Genomic DNA, 8,532 nt, shown 5'->3' with positions numbered 1-8,532 from the left:
GGCTAAATCGTGGCAAGGCTAGGTTGAAGAATTTCCCAAGGTCCTAAGGAGAAGCAATCTTAAGACTCACATGAGTTGCTAAATAATTCAGAGGAGACCTCCCCAATACATATATAGTTGTTAACGTTTTTTTAAAGGACTCTCTCATTTCATGCTTGTCACAACCCTGGAAGGAAAACAAGGCATTTCCATTTAACAGATGAGGAAACTGAGATCCTATGGAGTTTGACTTAACCAGTTCATCTCACTAAAAACAGCAGAGCAAAAGTGGAACCTTGCTTTTCTCTCTCCTGGTCTTCGGGTGAATTCTGTCAATTGAGATGAAGCACATTGCAGCTTGATCTTCAAAAGTTGGAGCTTGCACGGTTACTGAGCCTGCACAGTTCATGGAAAATAACCAAGAAACACATTCTGGGATAGCCTGGGACTTCAAGGTCAAGAGAAATATTCAGTGATGTTCTAACCAAGCTGTGTAAGGAACAGCTAATTTGACTTGCTGAGAACATGATAATATGCAAATATAGTACTGTAGTTAATGGTTCAGCATTGATGATTAGCAAATAATATTTCTTTGTAACCCAAGTTTTCCCAGTCTGGTGTGGGGCTGGCCTGGAGGCTCAAGAGGGTCACGGGTGTCCCTGAGAAAATGGCCATTGTTCTCATGTGTTTCCTCTCTGTGGGTCCCCTCTCACCTCCTTGAAACTGAAATATAATGAAGAATGTGCAATCATTTTTCACTAATTTTCCCTTTGCCTTTACCAGAGATCAGAGTTTTGGCATCTTTATTGTATCATTAATTTTAGTTATGTTCTGAACATGGAATAAGGAGGTCTTCAGGGCTACAGGTGACTGACAGTGTTCACACAAGTCCAGTTAAGCTTCTTATGTTTGGAGAGTCTTGGAAAGATAAATAAATCCCTGAAACTTTCATTATGAAAACTGCCATTTGGCCATGGCGATGCTTCTCCTGGGAAAGCAATGAAGATTTATGTCAGGAGGAAGGGGACAGCCAGTAAAGCAGCCCCTGTCAGGAGTAGATCCCCACTGTGGACTGAACTGACCTAAGCATCCAGCTGAGCTCTGAGCATGCCTCTGTCCTCCGTCTCCTCACACCCCCTTTGCAGTTTTTTTTTTCCCTTGGTAAATTTGTGACCTGAAGATACTTCCTTCACTCATGTTGCCGGTACAGGCTTGTGGTGAGGAAACAGTGTCCAAAAGCAATCAATCGATAATGATTTGGCTAACACCCCTGAATCCTGCTGTTTGATTCCCAGGGCCTCCCACTACCCTGTGTCTGCCCTTAAAGCTCCTGTCTTCTCCCAGGAGTCCTTTCTATCTCCTTTCTAGCCTCAAGACAAGTGAAAATGACAGGGAGTTTCTAGTTCTTTAGGAATTCCCACCTGGAGCAGTTCCCATCCTTCCACGTCCCTTGTTCCTGTTCCCTCCCTACATCCCAAGGGCATCTGTGAACGATGCTTATGAAGATCTCTGAGGTCACTGGGAAGATCAAGGAAATTTGCATACACACTAATTACTAAATGGAATTGAGGAATTACTGTTAACTTTGTTTGTTAATGCCATGGTGGTTATATAATTTTCTTAAATGCCTGTAAGTTGGACATATATTCTGAAGCACTTACAGATGAAATGGCATAATGTCTGAATTTGCTTTTAAAATAAAGGGGTAAGGGGTAGGTGAGTCAGGATCTTGTCAGGAGACAGAATCCACACCACGTATTGTAACAGAGAATTTACCACAAAGAATTATTAACCAGGTCACCGGAAGGCAAAAAGAGAGCCTAAGGTATCATGAAAGTAGCAATTGCAGGAAGTAGTTACTGCCCTAAGGTTGGGGAATAAATGGAAGGGGTTGCACCCAGCAAAACCTAGAGGCTTGGAGAAGGGTCCCTGCTTAGCGGGAACACAGACGTCTGAGAGGATCGCTAGTGTCTGAGCTCAAGGAGGGGCGCTGAAGGTACCCCCGGACTACAGACAGTGCTCTGGCCACCTGGGGCTGGTGCCTTTGAGGGGGGCAATGAGGCTGGTTGTGTGAATGTCAGAGGAACTGCAGCTAGATACCACTGTTCGTCTGGAAAGGGACGGCTGCCTCCGGAAAGGGTGGTGGTGTTGGCAGGAAGCCAGCAGGAAGGGGCAAGTCCCTTCCTCCTCCAGCCATTGGTGGAGTCCAACAGGGAGCCGGCTGGTAAAACACAAGTGGGGTTTGAACAGCCCCCAGGTTCTCAACGAGCACACAGAAGTATGGGCCTGAAGCTGAGGTAATAGCTTAACAACTGGCGTGAAGGGGATATACCAGAGAAGACTGGCACTAGCTATCTGTTTTACATTCGGTAGTGTATGTATGTCCATGTCACTCTCTCACTTCGTCCAGCTTACCCTCCCCCCGTGTCCTCAAGTCAGGGAGGTCAGCTCAGTGCTTGGTGTCCACCTAGAGGGGTGGGATAGGGAGGGTGGGAGGGAGACATAAGAGGGAGGAGATGTGGGGATGTATGTATACATATAGCTGATTCACTTTGTTATACAGCAGAAACTAACACACCATTGTAAAGCAATTATACACCAATAAAGATGTTAAAAAAAAAGAAAAGAAAAAAAAGACTGGCAAACAGAGGCTAATTGTTGAAACTCAGTGGTGCACCAATGAGGGCTGACATACTATTCTCTCCACTTCTGTATATACTCAAAATTTTCTATAATATTAAGATAAAAAAGGAGCTGACAGTTTCACTTTAAAAAGACTTCTTCTAAACAGTCTCACAGACATAGAGGACAGACTGTGGTTGCCAAGGGGGAGGGGTGTGGGAAAGGGATGGATTGGGAGTTTGGGATTAGCAGATGCAAGCTATTATGTATATGTATAACTGAATCACTTTGCTGTACACCAGAAACTAACACAACATTGTAAATCAACTATACTTCAATAAAATAAATATTTTTAAAAACTTCTTCTGTTGGTCTTATTATTAACATTATATCAAAAATATCAAAATAATTTTAATGGAAATGAAAAAAAAATTAAAAGATCTATCTACAATTATGCCATTCAAAAAAACCCCACAAATTTTCTGTTTTTTATTTTTTTTAACAGCATTTTCAAGATTTGCTTTATTAAGAAACTCAAACCCCAGGGGTAACTGGCCCCCTTAGTACACTGAGAGTTAGATTTTAACCATTCCCACCCTTTCTCTATCTGTAGTCACTTTTCTGCTTTAAGACAGAGTGAGTTCTCAGCCTCCATCTCTATTTAAGGATATGACCTAAAGACAGATAGATGACAGACAAATAGATAGATATCTCTTTAACTTTTCTCCATATATGTTTTCTTTTCTTCCATTCCTCTCATCATTCCTGCTCTCTTTTTGAACTCCCTTCAGTTAGTCCATGGACATAGCATAATCCACAGGGTTCAGTGGAATCACAAACAAACGCTGTTACTGGACATGACCAGTTAGCCCAAATGGCGCTCTCCGTGTCTCCCAGGCCTAGGTGGGGCATTTTATTCTTTCCAGGCTACAGGCTGCCTCTCAGGCCCAATGCAGAAATGGTCATAAAGTGGTTAGATGGCAACTGAAGAATATGAAGGATTCTACACAAACTCCTACCTGTTGAATTTGAACAGCTTGATATTTCAGAAAGATTGCCCTTGCTGGAATGCAGAGAATGGATTAAAGGGGAGCAAGACTGGGGCCAAGAAGAAGAGTCAAGATTCTGCAACGATGATCCAGGCAAAGCGGATGGTAACCTGAATAAGATAATGGCGACAAATGGAAAGAATTGAGGGGCCTGAGAATATTAAGGAGATGGAATCCGTAGGACTTGAACCTGAATTGCAAATGGAGCAGTGAGGTAGAAAGAAAAGTCAGAAATGACATCCACACTCCCTGTTTGTGCAGTCAAGTGAGTGGTGACATTCTCATTCACTGAGAGAGGAAATAGAGGGCAAAAAGTGGAGAGGAGATGCTGACTTTATTTGGGGGGACACTTTAATGTAAAGATTCTGAGAGATATCCAAGTAGAGGTGTACAATAAGCAACTGGGTGTATGGTCCTAGAGCTCAGGTTTTGAAGGATCTGGGATGCAGATAGAGATGGAGAGTTATTTTTTGGTATTTGTGATTGTATTTTGTTTCTTTGTTTGGCCACGCAGCACAGCTTATTGGATCTTAGTTTCCCGACCAGCGATTGAACCTGGGCCCCAGCAGTGAAAGTGCCAAGTCCTAAACACTGGACCTCCAGGGTACTCTCAGACTGTATTTGTTTTTAATTCAACAAATATACATAAATGTATGAGTTGTAACAAATTAAACAGCACATGTGAATTAAAGTATCTATTGAATACTCTCTCCACATGCTAGATACCTCCCTAAAGATATGTTATTGTCATTTTCACCTATATTCTTCCAGAATGTTTTCTCTGCCTTTATATACATATATGAGCTTACAGAACTGTGTTTCGTTTGTTTGTTTACCTGAAAGGTATCAGGCTGCCTTACATCGGTTTCCCCAAGAAATAGACTCTGAGATGGAGGCTTATATGCAAGAGATTTAATGGGGGGAATGAATTGCTGGAACAAGGCCTGTAAGGGAGTGAGGGAGTTGGACAGAGGAACAAGTGAATTATGATGCATATCCAGCCGATGTCTCAGCCAGTCTCATGGGGCACTCCAGAGGCGCCTTCAGAGTTGACCTTTAAGGTAAAGGGACTGGGCCATCGTACCTTCATATTAACCAGTCATTGAATGGCAGCTGCCCTTGAGAAGGGGATGTACTTTAGAAAACATGGCTCTCTTCAGCTGAGGGCAATTTCTAAAGCGAAACTCCACTGTGACCCTTCAGCAGCCAATGTGCCTGGCAGCTGGAAGAATAAGGGCATTGACCCTGAAGGGAGGACCTGAGAGGCACACCACATAGCCCCCACTATACAGGCTCTAGTACAATTCTGAAACTTGCTTTTAAACCTAAGAGTATTTCCTGGTGCTCTCTCCTCTTTAGTAGTCAGGTTCATCTTATTCTTTTTAATGGCTACATAGTGTTCCAGCAGATGATGGACCGCAGTCTCTTTAATCTTTCTCTGTTGATGGCCATTCAAGTTGTTTTCAACTCTTTACTGTAAGAAACAATCCTGCAGGTCAAATGGGTTTCCAGCTTCTGATAGTGATGGAATAAGTCCCTCTCAGAGGATGCCCTTTCCCCTCTAGAAACAATGATAAAACCTGGATATAATACAAAAGCAACAACCTGAAGCAATTGGAGAGGGAACAGAAGCAGAAAGACTCTTGTGGGGAGTGAATGCTTGGAGTGCTGTGGTGTAAGTGCCCCAGTTCTGCGGCTTTTAGTTCCAGATTGATGTGGTCCATTTGGCATTTGGCAGCCTAGTGGTGAGGGCACTGATTGAAAAACGCACAGTCTTTCTGGTTAGCAGAATCAGAAAAGTGAAGCTGGGAAACTGTTACTGAAGTGAGTGGAAGAATCCTGGAAGGGAAGAGAAAGGAGACAGAGAAAGGATCCCTAAATTCTGTCTAGCCACACCTCAGGCTGACCTCTGAACTGTGAATGCATGGAACAGAATAAAGCAGCTCAGTTACAGCGAATGATTTGAATCAAGACTAGAGCTGCTGCCCAAAGAAACAGAATTTGCAGTTCGAGCCTAGCCAAGAAAATTGCCTGCTAAAGCCAAGGCACTAACACACACTAGAGAAAAAGAACAAAACCCAGAAACTTCATGACTTTACATTCATAATATATGTGATAGATTCACAAATAACTTGACATATAAAGAATCAAGAAAATGAAGCACATTCTCAAGAGAAAAGAGAATGAACTACATCTGACCCTGAGATGAAGCAGATGTTGAAAGTAACAGATAAGAATGTTAAAGCAGCTATTTTAACTATTCTTGATAAAGTAAAGCAAAATATGCTCTCGATGAATGAAAACATCGGAAAACTCAGCAGAGGTACTGAAACAATAAAAAAGTGAAAATTCTAGAACTAAAAATATATCTGAAATTCTAAAATTATTGGATCAACTTAATAACCAAATGGAGATGTTAAAAAAAAAAAGAGTAAGTGAACTTGGAAATAACTCAATGAAATTATCTAAGTAGATGAACAGAGAAAAAAATTTTTAAAAATGAACACGGGCTCTCTCAGATAATATCAAATGATTCAACATACAGGCAATTTCAGAGGAAGAAGAGAGAAAGAATAGGGCAGAAAAAAAATATTTGAATAAATAATGGCCAAAAGTTTCCCAAATCTGTTGAAAAATAAAAACTTAGATTCAAGATGCTTTGTCAACACCAGTTAGAATAGACACAAAGATACTAACATTGAAATACATCATAGTTAAACTATTGAGCCAAAGATAAGGGACAAACCTGGAAAGCAGCAAAAGAAAAATGACACATTATATACAGGGGATCAGAGTGCAATTAAGAAATGAATTCTCATCAAAAACCATGGAGGCCAGAAGAGAATGGAACATCGTTAAAGTGCTGAAAGAAATAAAAACAAAAAAAAACTACCAACCCAGAATATCTTATCCAGTAAAAATATCCTTCAAAGATAATGGCAAAATAAAAACTATTTCAGATAAAAGAGAACTAAGAATTTGTTGTTAGCAGATCTACATTATGAGAATGCTAAGGGAAGTTCCTTAGCTGAAGGAAAAGATTCTAGATGGATATCTGTATTCTCAGAAAAGGATAAAGAGCATCAGAAATGGTTTTTTAAAAAGCTGGAGAAATGCAAAAGATTAATTTTTCTTTTTTCTCTTAATTTAAAAAATAAATCTGTTTAAGGCAAAAAGTATGACATTGCCTTGTGGGATTTATAATATAGGTATAGGTAATACACATAACAACTATAACAAAAAGGACAGAGCAGGGGTGGATATGGCTCTATATATTTGCAACTTTTCAATATTTTACACAAAATGTTACCACGTTATCATGTTAACTGTGAAAAGTTAAGAATATATGTTGTATTTACTAGTCAATCACTAAGAAAAAAATGCAAAGAAGCACATCTAAAAAGCCAATAAGAAAATTTAAATAAGTTAAATTCAAATAATTTTTAAAGGCAATAAATGAAAAGCATAGGCTAAAAAAATAGAGGAGACAGGTAAACAATAAAAAATAAAATGGTTGGCCTACCCAAACATATCAATAATCACATTAAATATTAATGGATTAAACAATTTATTCAACAGAAAGAGATTGTCAGAAGGAATTTAAAAACTACTGCCTAAGAGACATACTTTAAATCTGAAGACATAGAGAGTCTCAAAGTAAATGGATGGAAAAAAATATATGTACTATGCAAATAGAAAGCATAAGAAGGCTGCAGTGGCTAGCTATATGAATATCAGACAAAATAGATTCCAAGATGTTGTGGGTTGAATTGTGTTTCCCAAAAAGATATATTGAAGTCCTAACCCCTGGTACCTGTGAAGGTGATCTTACTTGGAAATAGGGTCTTTGCTGATATAGTCAAGTTGAGATGAGGTCATAGTGCATTAGGGCAGACCCTAATGCAATGACCAGTGTCCTTATAAGAAGAGGAAAATTTGGACACAGAGACATGGAGAAACACAGGGTGAAGAAGGCTATGTGATGACAGAGGCAGAGATTGGATTGACAGATCTACAAGCCCAGGAACACCAAGGACTGCAGGCAACCATAAGAAGCTGGAAGAGGCAGGGAAGAATTCTTGCCTAGAGCCTTCAGGGAGGATGGCCCTGCTGATACCTTGATTTTGAACTTCTAGCATCCAGAACTGAGAGATTATAATTTCTGTTGTTTTAAACCACCCAATTTGTGTTACTTTTTATGGTAACCCCAGGAAACTAATACACAAGTCAAAAAGTATTATCAAAGATAAAGAGGGATATTTCATTATAATAACAGGGTCAATTCATGAGGACGGTATAAACAATCATAAATGTGTGTGCAACTAAAAAAAGAATCTCAAAATACATGAGATAAAAACAGATAGAATTAAAAGGAGAAATTGAAAATTCCACAATCTTAGAGATTTTATCAATCTTCTCTCAGCAATTACTGGAATAACTAGACAAAAAAATCAGCAAAGACATAGAAGATCTGAGAAAAACAATACCAACCACATAAATACATAAAGGAAAGAAGAGTTGCTAGCCTTGGAACATTCTTTTCTACTTTCTGCAATTTTCTTAGTGTCCTCAATTATAGACTTGGTCTTTCTTATGATATGCAACATATTTATCCTATTTCCCCCTCAAATTTGTGGTTGCAAATGTTTTTAATTTACTTTTTTAAAAAATATCTTTCATCTTACATCATTTATGCAGCATTTCTTTTTTTTCTTTCTTCTTGGTCAATCATTTTAAAAGTTCTCTTTTCTTATCAACGTTTATCTTCCACACATTTCTCCTTTTTGTTCTGTTTTAAATTTGTACTTCCTCTTTTAGATTTCTGGTTTTCTTAAAATAATAGTTGCAAATACTTCCAAATGCTCTAAATATACTGTCTTTT

The 8,532-nt window shown here is 39.2% G+C and overlaps 1 long non-coding RNA gene across 2 annotated transcripts in view; it reads right to left on the bottom strand.

Annotated features, from left to right (window-relative positions):
• The window catches only part of LOC309656887, a 268,342-nt gene that overhangs the window by 192,053 nt on the left and 67,757 nt on the right, over positions 1-8,532 (bottom strand). The gene's annotated exons all lie outside the window — the stretch shown is intronic.

This window comes from Balaenoptera physalus, assembly GCF_965194825.1.
Source record: "Balaenoptera physalus genome assembly, chromosome: 3".
Taxonomy (NCBI): Eukaryota; Metazoa; Chordata; class Mammalia; order Artiodactyla; family Balaenopteridae; genus Balaenoptera; species Balaenoptera physalus.
Note: the sequence above shows the minus strand (reverse complement) of the source record. Positions and strands in the feature narration are given on the sequence as shown.